General features: G+C 31.3%; 1 protein-coding gene across 7 annotated transcripts in view; it reads left to right on the top strand.

Moving 5' to 3' along the window:
* RUNDC3B (RUN domain containing 3B) overlaps positions 1-13,250 on the top strand; it is a 149,804-nt gene that overhangs the window by 33,301 nt on the left and 103,253 nt on the right. The window lies entirely within an intron of this gene.

The raw sequence follows: 13,250 nt of genomic DNA, 5'->3' as shown, positions 1-13,250 counted from the left end.
CTCTCACTCTCTCTCTCTAAAAAAAAAAAGAGTTAGGCATTATATTGTAATCCTTAAAGCAGTGACTATAAAAATACTAAGAGTTATTTAAAAAAGCCTATTAAATAAGTTAAAATGGGATGCTAAAAACCTGCAAAAGGATAGGAAAGAAAGGGAGAATGACAGAAAGCAAACAATAAAATGGTGGACTTAAATCCAACCATGTTAGTAGTTACTTTGTATATTAATAGTTTAAACATCAATTAAAAGAGATATTTTCATTAGGTTAAAAATGACTCTAGATAAAGAAACCCACTTTTAAGTATATTGATAACATAGGCTAAAGGATAGGAAAATATACTCCATGCAGAACTAACTGAAAAAAAAATCTGGAGAGGCTATATTAATGTCAAAGTAGATTTAAGAACAATCAAAATTGACAGGGATGAAGGTGTACATTTACATATAAAGAAGTGAGCAAATTTGTGATGAAAACATGAAAAATACTACATATGTTTGCAACTAAAAATAGCTGCTATTAGGAAACTCCACAATTATATTTGGCATCTTTAGCATTCTTCTCAGAATAATCAAACCAAGGTAGACAGAGAGGATCTAAAGATCTGGGCAATGTTAGGACTAGTTGACTTAATGAACATTTATAAAACATGTCACATTCATAATTGACATTTATAAAGCATTCCTCAAAAGCAGAATGTACATTCTTTTTTAAAGGAAAATAGAACATTCAGAAAGATAGACCTTCAACAGAACTTAAGAAAACCTTAAAAATTTAAAGAATTTATTCAGTGTATGTTTTCTGATTATAACAAAATTATACCAGAAATCAAGAACAGAAAGATATCTGAAAATCACCGAATATTTGGAAACTTAAAAACACACTTTTTAAGAACTCACAAATAAAGAGGAAGCATCAAGGAAAATTATAAAGTATTTTCAAACAAATGAAAAATTAAAATTCATAATATGAAATTTTAAGAATGCAATTAAGGTAGTGCAGATATGGAAATTTAAAGTATTAAAAGCTTATGTAGAAAAGAGGAAGACCTCAAGTCAATAATTCAAGCTTTTACTTTAAGAAACTAAAGAAAGAAGAGCAAATTCAATCGAAAGCAAGCAGAATGAAGAAAACAATAAAGGTAAAAACAGAAGCCAGTGAAATAAAACAATAAATATGATCAGTTTAATAACTTGAAAACATTAATGAAATTTGTAAAATTCTAGATGGCTCACAAAAAGAGAAAGGATGCAAATGACTAACATCAAGAGTGAATGAGGCACATCAATACAAGCCCTCCATTTAAAGCATAATATGTGAATACTTTAAATAATTCTAATCATAAAATTGACAATATGGATGAACTGGACCAATTTCTGGAAGGGCAAATCTTTACAAAACTTACTAAGAAATATTTAATATACCTATTAAAGAGATTAAATTAGTATTTTAAAACCTTCCAATAAAGAAAGATTCAGGCTAGGGTATTTTCACTCTTGGTTGCAACAAACTACTAAAAAAGAAATAATGGCAATTCTACTCAGATCCTTCTAGAAAATAGGAGAAAAGAGGACATTTCTTAATTCTTTTTATGAGGCTCCAATTAGCTTGATACAAAATTAGACAAAATATTAAAACAAAACTGTATGCCAATACCACTCATAGGCATAGACACTAGAATTCTCAGAAAATTTTAACAAATAAAACTCTGGAATTCAGTGATGTACTTTAATATTTGAAAAACACTTAATGTATTTCCTTTTATTAAGATGCTGAAAAATAGGTCTGGAGTTGTGGCTCAGTGGTAAAGCGCTTGCCTCGCACACATGAGCCACTGGGTTCGATCCTCAGCACCACATAAAAATAAATAAAGATATTGTGTTCATCTATAACTAAAAAATATTTTTAAAAACAGATGCTGAAAAATAAAAACCACATACAAAGATACATACAAAAGCATTTGACAGAATTCAACACTTATTCCTGTTAAAAATTTTTCACAAAGTAGGTATCAGTATAGAACTTTCTTAAAAGCCATCTACAGAAATTTACAAGATTTCTCAACATTGATATATTGACATTTTGGACAGACAGTTCTTCATTATGGACTGGAAAACTCATTCTTATCCATGATGATCTTTAGACTCAATACAATCTGGAAGTTTTAGAAGGCTTTTTGTAGATAAGCTGATTCTAAAATTTATATGAAAATATATATGAGAGAAGATGTCAGTTCTTTCTATACTGATCTGTGGACACAATGCAATCTCAAAAGTTTTATAAGGCTTTTTGTAGACAAAATAATTATAAAACTTATATGCCTAGGCAAAGTAACTAAAATAGGCAAAATAATTTTGCAAAGGAGGAGCAAAGCTGGAGACTCAAACTGTCTTATCTCAAGGTTTACTGTCAAAATATAGCAATCATGGTATTTTTAGTATAAGGTTACTCATGTAGGCCTTTAGAGCAGACTAGAGTTTAGAAATAGACCCACACAGGGCTGGGGTCTAGCTTAGTGGTAGAGCGCCTGCCTCGCACATGTGAGACCCTGGGTTTGTTCCCCAGCACCACATAAAAAATAAAAAAAATTAAAATAAAGATTAAAAAAAATAGATCCCCACAAAAATACTTGATTTGTTTTTGACAAAGATGCAAAGATGATTCAATTGTGAATTGAATAAACTTTTTAAACAATTGGAACAGTTGTATATCTGTGTGCAGAAAAAGAAAAAAAAAGAATGTAGATCCACAACTCACACTATATGCATATGACAACTTAAAATAGACTATAGGCCTAAAAGTAAATGTAAAAGTTTAAAACTCTTAAATAAAATTAACATTTTGATCGTGTTCATTTATACAGATTTTAGATACAACAAAAGTGCAATCCAGAAAATGAAAAAATGGTAAAGTACATTTATCAAAGTACAAAAATTTTATCACCCAGAAGGCAATATTAAGAGATTAATGAAAAGCCACAGACTAGGAGAAAATATTTTCAAACTTGTATCTAGACTATTCAACGAACTGTTATAAAAATGTGACAGTGAGAACAGCTACCTCAGTTTAAAAAAGGAACAAAGAATTGAACAGGCACTTTCACCAAAAAAGATAAACAGAGGGGCTGAGGATGTGGCTCAAGCGGTACCGCGCTCACCTGGCATGCGCAGGGCGCTGGGTTCGATCCTCAGCACCACATAAAAATAAATTGTGTCCACTGAAAACTGAAAAATAAATATTAAAAAAATCTCTCTCTCTGTAAAAAAAAATAAATAAACAAACAAATGGGGGCCTAAGGATATAGCTTAGTTGGTAGAGGGCTGACTTCACATCTTCTCTCTCTCTCTAAAAACAAAAAAAAGATAAACAAATGGGGGCCTAGGGATATAGCTTAGTTGGTAGAGGGCTAACTTCACATGCACAAGGCCCTGGTTCAATCCCCAGCAGCACAAATAAAAAGCCAAAACAAAAAACAACAAGATAAACAGATGGTATGTCAAAATGAAAAAATGCTCAGCTTCATCAGTTATTTGGGAAATGCAAATTAAAACCCCAGAAAGGTACCATTGCATACTTATTAAGTTCTGGGGAATTGGGAGAAATTAGAACTTCATACATTGCTGACTGATGGGAGTGCAAAATACTACAACCACTTAGGAAAGGTTGTGAAGTTCTTAGAAAGTTAAATATACCCTTATTTCCCAGAACCCACTCTTTTACTTTAGAGAAATGAAAACTTTTGTTTACAGAACATTTTTATAGCTGTCTTATTCATAGTAGTCAAATTAAAAACAACACAAATATCCATCAAGTGATAAAGGGTAATTGGTTGTATACTCTTACAAAGGAAAATCTCAGTAGTAAATAGGAAAAAGTATTTCTACCCACAATAACATGTATGAAAGTAAAATACATTATTCCAAGTGAAAGAAGCAAAATTCTAAAAGGTTAGATATTATATGATTCCATTTATATAGCATTCTTGAAAAGGTGAGACTGTAATTTCAGAGAATAGAGCAGAAATTACTAGGTATTAAAAGTTGGGGGGTTGACTATATAGCATCAGCATGGTGGAACCATTATGGATCTTATGGATTTAGTTACATGACTGTGCATTTTCCAAATTCATGGGACTACAATGAATTTATTAAAAAATAAATTTATAATTTCCTCAAATTAGGAGGATCTCACTTTTTCATCATAATCCATAAAATTCCAACTGCTTAATCTCCAGTTACTTTAGAAGCTGGATAGTTTGGTGCAGAGCACAACCACCATAAGCCCTAAGAACCATTCCTTTACTATTACCTTTATATATATATATATATATATTTTTTTTTTGAGAGAGAGAGAGAGAGAGAGAGAGAGAGAGAGAGAATATGAGAATGAGTATGAATCTTTTTTTGTAGATGGACACAATACAATGCCTTTATTTTTATGTGGTGCTGAGAATCGAACCTGGGTCCCGCCCGTGCTAGGTGAGCACACTACCGCTGAGCCACAATCCCAGCCCTCACCTTTATATTTTTCTCTACTAAATTTTACTCTTACTTTTGCTCTGCTTTGGAAATGAGTAATAGCCTGAGTTCTCTATTCTTTTACTGGAGCAGATGCCTGAAGTTTGACTTTGTATATACTTTCTTGGCTTTTTTTTTCTTTTTTAAAAAACCTTTCTTCCCCCCCCCCCTAATTTTTTACCTTGTTTTCTTTATTCCATCCACTTCTCTTAATCAGTAACTCATCCAGTTGACACTTAGGATACAAAGATTAATAAGATATGATGTTACATGAAACTCAGTCTTAAAGGGCAAGAGGAGGACACATTTTTTGATAAATACTATGTGTAACTGTGTCATCATGTCATAAGGGAAGTATTGCTGAGTGTGATGTAGTACCAATCAATGAATAATCTCCTTAATGATCATATTAAAGAAAATAATGTTCAAGTATAATGAAACATGATGTCATTTCCTATGAATTAATCTGATAATTATACTTACATTGGCTTGCTAACTCACATTCAGTTTAGATTTTTGCATTGACCCTGAACATTTTTTTTCCAGTTATACTTGCATATAACGAATCTTTTCTTTTTTCCTAAGTTACCACACACTGTCCTCATTGGTCTTTTCATTTTCTTTACCGTACTGGGTACATTCTACCCTAATGTATTTCTGCATGGCTGCTCCTGTGTAAAGGACACACGTCTCCAGTATCTGAACTTGGTGGACTCCCTCATCTATTTTAGAACTACTCAGTGAGGCCTAACCCTTCCAAACATGTTTTAAATTTTACATCATCTCCCTTCTTTTTTTTTTTATTGGTTGTTCACAACATTACAAAGCTCTTGACATATCATATTTCATACATTAGAATCAAGTGGGTTATGAACTCCCTTTTTTACCCCAAATACAGATTGCAGAATCACATCGGTTACACATCCACATTTTTACATACTGCCATATTAGTGACTGTTGTATTCTGCTACCTTTCCTATCCTCTACTATCCCCCCTCCCCTCCCCTCCCATCTTCTCTCTCTATCACATCTACTGTAATTCATTTCTCTCCTTGTTTATTATCCCATTCCCCTCACAACCTCTTATATGTAATTTTGTATAACAATGAGGGTCTCCCTTCATTTCCATGCAATTTCCCTTTTTTCTTCCTTTCCCTCCCACCTCATGTCTCTGTTTAATGTTAATCTTTTCTTCCTGCTCTTCCTCCCTGCTCTGTTCTTAGTTGCTCTCATTATATCAAAGAAGACATTTGGTATTTGTTTTTTAGGGATTTCCTAGCTTCACTAAGCATAATCTGCTCTAGTGCCATCCATTTCCCTGCAAATTCCATGATTTTGTCATTTTTAGTGCTGCGTAATACTCCATGGTGTATAAATGCCACATTTTTTTTTATCCATTCATCTATTGAAGGGCATCTGGGTTGGTTCCACAGTCTAGCAATTGTGAATTGTGCTGCTATGAACTTTGATGTGGCAGTATCCCTGTAGTGTGCTCTTTTAAGGTCTTCAGGGAATAGTCCGAGAAGGGCAATAGCTGGGTCAAATGGTGGTTCCATTCCCAGCTTTCCCAGGAATCTCCATACTGCTTTCCAAATTGGCCGCACCCATTTGCAGTCCCACCAGCAATGTACAAGAGTACCCTTTTCCCCACATCCTCGCCAGCACTCGTTGTTGTTTGACTTCATAGTGGCTGCCAATCTTACTGGGGTGAGATGGTATCTTAGGGTGGTTTTGATTTGCATTTCCCTGACTGCTAGAGATGGTGAGCATTTTTTCATGTACTTGTTTATTGATTGTATGTCCTCCTCTGTGAAGTGTTTGTTCATGTCCTTGGCCCATTTGTTGATTGGGTTATTTGTTTTCTTATTGTCTAATTTTTTGAGTTCTTTGTATACTCTGGATATTAGGGCTCTATCTGAAGTGTTAACTCAAAGTGTATCAAGGAGCTAGATATCAAATCAGAGACTCTGCGTCTGATAGAAGAAAAAGTTGGCTCCGATCTACATATTGTGGGGTCGGGCTCCAAATTCCTTAATAGGACACCCATAGCACAAGAGTTAATAACAAGAATCAAGAAATGGGACTTTCTTAAACTGAAAAGTTTTTTCTCAGCAAGAGAAACAATAAGAGAGGTAAATAGGGAGCCTACATCATGGGAACAAATTTTTACTCCTCACACATCATCTCCCTTCTGTTACCCAGCAATTTTGACCTCTTTTTCTCTGTGTTAGTTTTTTTTTTTTTTGTCTTAAGTTGTATAATATATTATGTGATTACTTACTATGATTATTTATTGTCCTTCTTTTTGTAAGCCTTACCAGGGCTAAAATCTTGGTCTTTTTGGCTCATTGATGTATATCCTAGAACTCTAGTAATGTCTGAGAGATAATGGACATTCAGGGAGAATTTGTTGGAAAATTGAATGTTTGATGCAGGAATAATAATCTTTATTTTTCTTATCACATAAATTAAGAAGAGTTAGAACTCTTGTGACTTGGAGTTTTAGAATTTCTCTAATCAAGCTGAACTATTATGATACCTAGGCATTGCTCAGAAACTCTGGCTTAAACCTCAAAGCTCTTCCTGACTTGAATGATAAATAGTCACCTCCCCATGAGGCCATCTTTTGAAGTGTGGTATAAACACTGTTAGAAACAATGGGTAAAGATAAACCTGTCCATCTGGCTTTTTAGTTTTCCTTCTTTATTTTTGAAGGCTTTCCAACTTTTGATTCTTAATTTGCACACAAAATGAGAATTGAATTGTTTCTGTAATACCATATGAACACAAGTAATCCAATAAAAACCCACATACTCATGCCAAAACATGATGCTAGAGATAATGGCCCCAAGGTTGCCAGAATTTGGCTTTTAGACAATAGTCAAGGCCACTCTCAGAAACACTCTTTTAAGTTATGTACTTGGAAATTTAGGGAAGCTTCCGCATATTTTATATCTCAGAAAATCGTAATATTCAAATAATTCTTGAAACATCCAGGACTATATATACCATGTAAATTTAATTCAGTCTTAAAATGCCCAGAGAATAAAATTAACCTCTATATTAATGTTCTTTAGTAACTTGAAGTTTCAGAAATAAATTTGTAGCTATGTATATTCTAAAAATGAAAAGCCCTAGTCTGTAAAGCAATTATAGTAAGAAAAGTTAATACTTGGGAAAATTTAAATATCACTCAGATTTTCATACTTTTCACTCATCCTTTTCAATCCAAATTATTGATTGAAAATATTCTATATTTTGTTTTCTCTTAAGTTTGTAACCCTAATGATTTCTTATTTTTCTGTTGTCTTTTGGTTAAGCTCTTCACTTTAAATTTTATCCTGTTATTACCATATAAATTATTTGACTTTTGTTTGCATTCCTGTTAATGGTATATTACATTTAAAAGGAAAAAAAAAGGGTAAGAAAGTGATGAGAAGTTCAAATATAAAGAGGTGGGAGGTGGAAATTAAAACTTCCAGAAATTCTAGATATAACTACCTCTGGCAACTTGTGTATGTTTTATATTTTTTCTTTGTTATGATTTATATTTTAACCCTAGTGTATTATAGATACCTTTTTATGGCACTACTTACATAATCATTTAATTTTGTTTTTATTATTCTAAAATTTGAGTTTAAATATGAAATTCACTATTTTAAACATTTAAAAATACACAGATCAGTTTTTTTGTGTAATTATAGAGTCATACAACTATCACTGATATCTAATTCCAGAACATTTTTATCAGCACTAAAAGAAACTCTTATCAATCAAGTTGTCATTTCTCTTTCTTCACCCTTACCCATCCCCTGATTTATTCTGGACATTTCATACACATAGAACCACAAAATAAATGATTTTTTGTGTTTGTCTTCTTTCATTTAGCGTATTGTTTTCAAGGTTCATTGTTGTTGTTGCATGTGTCACTATTTCACTCCTTTTACTGACTGAATGATATTCCACTGTATGACATACACATCTTGTGTGCCCATTCATCAGTCAGTGGACATTTGGATTGATTTTACATTTTTTCTCTTATAAATAATGCTGCTATAAACATTTATGCACCAGTATTTTTCTGTTTGATGTTTAACAGGTACCTGGTATTCATTGTATGAGTGAATCATAATGAATTTCCTATTGATTTACTCCAAATTTTCCTTTTCTTAAACATACTGTTGTATGCCACTTTTACTGAGTACCATAATTTAAAAAGTTATTTCCTAATGATGATAGTAATAGCTAATGAATTATAATTATAATTACTGGAATCAAAAGGTATATACATTTTGAATTTAATGTACATTGCTAAGTTGTCTACCAGAAAGGCTGTACCAACAATAATATATGTGATTGTTCTTTTCCCCATATTTCACTTTTAATTTTGTAGGGGAAAGTATCTTTTTGGCCTTCCACTTATATGTTAATATATATGTACATGTCATATATATGTTCATATACATGTATATATATTGTTATTTTGATTTGTATTTATTTGCAAATGCATTTGAAAATAGTTTCATGTTTATTCTGTTTTTTAAATTCCTATTTATCACCTTTGGCTACTTGTTTTGTGGAGTGAGTCTTTTTAATTACTCTGGGATAAAAGAAAATTAACTATTTATATCACACAGAGTTAGTTTATATATATATATATATCCTGTTTTTATCAATAATGACTTTTTTCATACTTTATTCTTAGTCTCTTTACATAATTACTGTTGGTAGTTTATTACTTTAATTTATGCTTATTTTTCACTAGTTTATGATTTGTTTTAAAACATTTGAAATATTTTTTGTACTGTTATACTGTTTTACATAATGGTGAATATCAAAAATTCTAAAACAACACCCCCATGTACATGGGCACCTGCCTCTGTTTGAGTTATATGATTGTCATAGCATTCCCAGTTACTATGCTTGCTCTGGGTATTTCTAGGTGAAAAGTAGGGACAGTATCTCAGGTGTTTGTGTATATTAGAAGATATAGACAAAATGGCCTTTATATTTAAAATCAGACCAGAAATTTCAAGTCATTTTAATCTCCCAGTTTATATATTTACTTATTTACAAAAGAGATTTATTTATTAATAGTTTTTAAGTTAATTACTCTGGGGAAATTTTCAGGTTTAAGTTATAGGAACTTTCAAAACCCTTTCAAATCAAATGATTGAAAATTTAGATTTGGCCTCTGAGGTAGAGTACCACATAGAAGAAACTAAAGGAGAGTACCACATAGAAGAAAATGTTATTGGAAAGACACAAATTCTATTGATAAAATTATCTAAGTTTTTTTAAAATGTCTGACAGAGAGTTAAACAAATTGTGAATTCTACCAGATAATCTAGTTTCTTGGATTTAACATGAGCTAATGTTCCCTAGTAGTATTCCATATTAATGTCTATCTGTTTTGTAGCTTTGAGTGTTCACCAGAAAAATAATGGGACATTTCTATTTTACCGTGTGTGTGTGTATGTGTGTATGTGTGTGTGTGTTTAAATAAGCACAGAGCATTTTACAGTGCTTATAATTATCAAGTCACAGTTTATCAGTCATGTAAAGTTCTCTCTTGTAAATTCAGTTACATAAATCCAGTAATAGCTTGGGTTACTTTAATGCTCTAATATTGCTCATTTAAAGGAATAGATGTTTCTCATTTTATAGAACAAGGAATAGATTGCACAATTTATGGAACTATATTCATTTTTGTAGGCTATAATATCAGTTTCTTCATTTTTCTGATTTTCTAATTTCAATTTCAAGTTGCTCCCTTCAAAATCATTTATAAATTTGTGTCTTGTTATGTATTTTTCTTGAAGGACAACAAAATCACGGCAAGTTGCTTTACCAAAGCTCTCATGCTAAGTTCTCATTCTAATATATGATTTGGTTTTTGTAATACATGCCATGTTTAAGAATTGATTGCAGTTTAAAATTTTGAATGCCTGTTATTTTTTTATACACTGTATTTTTACTCTAAATTTTTACATATCTCTTAATAGTTTCTTAATGAGCCTTGTTCAAATATTTTGTTATAATATAGAATTGTTCCTTTATTACTCTCATTTCCATAAATTAAAATATTTTAATTTTATGGAAAGATTAATTTAATTTCTGTCCATTAATAGCTGCCACTATGTAAATTAGTGCTATTTTTCATGTGATTTAATATTATTTTATTGAAAGTTTTTGTATTTCCTTTTTAACATTATTATGACTTTTAAAAATATTTGTGTCATTTAGGTATTTAATATTTTTTAAATTCTTAAATTAATGAACAAATAGCTTTATTGCTAATATATCCACCAGGTAACTATAAATGGCATTTTAAAGCAACCTTTAAAAGTTTAAGAAAATTTCCATATAATACTTCATTTTAATTTCAGAACCTGCTAAGGATGAAAAATGGTCACATAGAAGATTTTTTTTTATTATTAGCTGAAGTACAGTACATATCACTATTGTAAAATACTGTTTCACTGAATAATTTTTCTCATATATAAATACTGCTTTGAAGATTCAAAATTTTGGATAAAAACTTGAATTAATATTATTAGTAACAGATTAAAATATGTTCTATTCAATATTGCCAATTAAAGAGAAGCCTATGAGAAGCCTGAATTACTATTTGTTAATTTATAATTAGGCTTTTTTTATTTGCCTTACAAATGGCAGTAAGTTTACAGATTCATTGAGGAGTTTTTTCAGTGATCCATATTAGCACATTTAAAACTAGAGCCATCTACCTGCAACTGCATTAGAAAAATGTGTGTGTGTGTTTGTGTGTGTGTACACACACACACACAAACACACACACACACATAGAGAAGAGATGGCACATTTAGAAATAGAGGTACCTACCTGTATCTTTACTAGAAAATGCATATATACACACAGAGAGAAAGAAAGAAAATTAGAATAAATATAGCAGAAACAAAGAAGTTTATCTTCAGCATAATTGTTAACAATTACTGAATTATATCAATCATCATAATGTGGTTCAATCATCAAAGAAATAGAAACTAATCGAAAGCTAGAGTTAGAATAGTGCTAACATGAAAAATATGGAAGAATAATCATATTCATGAATTAGACTTACATTTGCCTTATCACCAAGGCAAATTCATTTGCTTAAAGCCTGCTTAGTAATCTTTTCTGTAATGAGGGCTAATTTTGACATTAATAAGAAGATTATGAAGTTGTAATAATTTTCTTTTCTTTGAAAGGTACATACTTTTTGGATTAGGAAATCCTGTATCTTCAGTGTTGTGTGTTCATCTCTCAGTGGATTCTTCTTTTGACTAAAACTTCAGAAACTAATATCTGTCTGTATTATGATCATAATAGTGTATTTGAATGAATTTTGTTCTTGAACAAAATACTTTTTGAAATTGGTTTTCTAAGCTACTTAATGTTAAAGTACTTTTAACATTACATATCTTATAATATTATATATACTTATAGCAAAATGTTTTATTTCAATTGCAAATGAGAACCTTTTCTACAGTCAAGCAAGCTTTGGGCCATATTGAAATAATGTGAACTTTGTCACTCATCTGAGGTAGAGAAAGCAACCACCATGCTAAGGGTTAAAATTTTATATGAAAAATATTTACCCCAGATACAGTACATGTTGCACTGCCTCATTTCCCCCTCTTATTTCTGGAGCTGTCAATGAGAACTCAGAATCAACCAGGAAAACAAGCTGACTGATTCTCTTCCTTCTGTCAGGTCCTGCCTATAGCCAAAGGAGTAGATCAACATGAGGGTACAGGGGAAAGGATGTGTGCTGGATCTTGGCAGGTCTCTTTGGGCCTCTCTTTTCCCATCTATAAAATGTGAGAGTTGATAAAATTTAACTACAGATAATTTGGAATTTAGTGTATTGTTTGATCTGAATGCTTTTGATTGCTTTTAATTGTTGTAGAATGAGGCATTAAATTAGGATCAAAGCAATTATATACCACAAATAACTGGAAATGTTTTAATTAGTAAAAAAAATTTTCTTGGTCTTTCACAGCTAAGATGAAAATAATACATGTAACTAGGACACAAAGACTAGCATATTAACAGCTTTTAAAAATACAGTCTATAAATTGATTTTTATAATAGATTCAATAATTGTTTACCAGTTTGTATGAGGGATTGAGCTATAGCATAAGTCTGGTCATGTAATAGTTTATTTGATAAACTTTTTGAAGTAAAATCCTTTAATATTTTTATGAAAATTGTTATTGCTTTGCTTAATTTTTGAATCTATAAATCACAAAACAAACAACCTTGTTTCATGGTAGAGCTAATAAATATGGCTTAAACATTAAGAACTGGTATTATTTGCAAGGAAAAGCATTCTGTTTTGATTTGTACTTCCGTATTGAGAAATTTTTGCTTTAGTTTTTTGTAGTTGTAGCAGGAACATTATGTTCTAATATGGCCTTCAACTAGGGTACTGAATTATAGATCCTTTTAGATATGTGTTTCAAAACTTAGTATTTGTTAAAATGTTATAAATGGATGTAGGAGAATAAAGAGTGAATGGTAGAGACATGGATGTGGGAGACTGTGTAGATCTTTCATTTTTCTATTCTCATTATTTACTGTATTTGTCTTTTCGCAGTATCTAAGTATTTGGAGAGGTGTGGGACCATGTTGTATTGGAGATTTCAGTGTTTGCTCATGAGATGAAAAAACATCATTTGTTGGGAATGGGATTCCAGAAATTTGTCTTTGGA

This window comes from Spermophilus citellus (genome assembly GCF_964194105.1).
Source record: "Spermophilus citellus genome assembly, chromosome: 3".
NCBI classification, from domain to species: domain Eukaryota; kingdom Metazoa; phylum Chordata; class Mammalia; order Rodentia; family Sciuridae; genus Spermophilus; species Spermophilus citellus.
The sequence above is the reverse complement of the archived record's forward strand: the minus strand, read 5'-3'. Positions and strand labels throughout refer to the sequence as shown.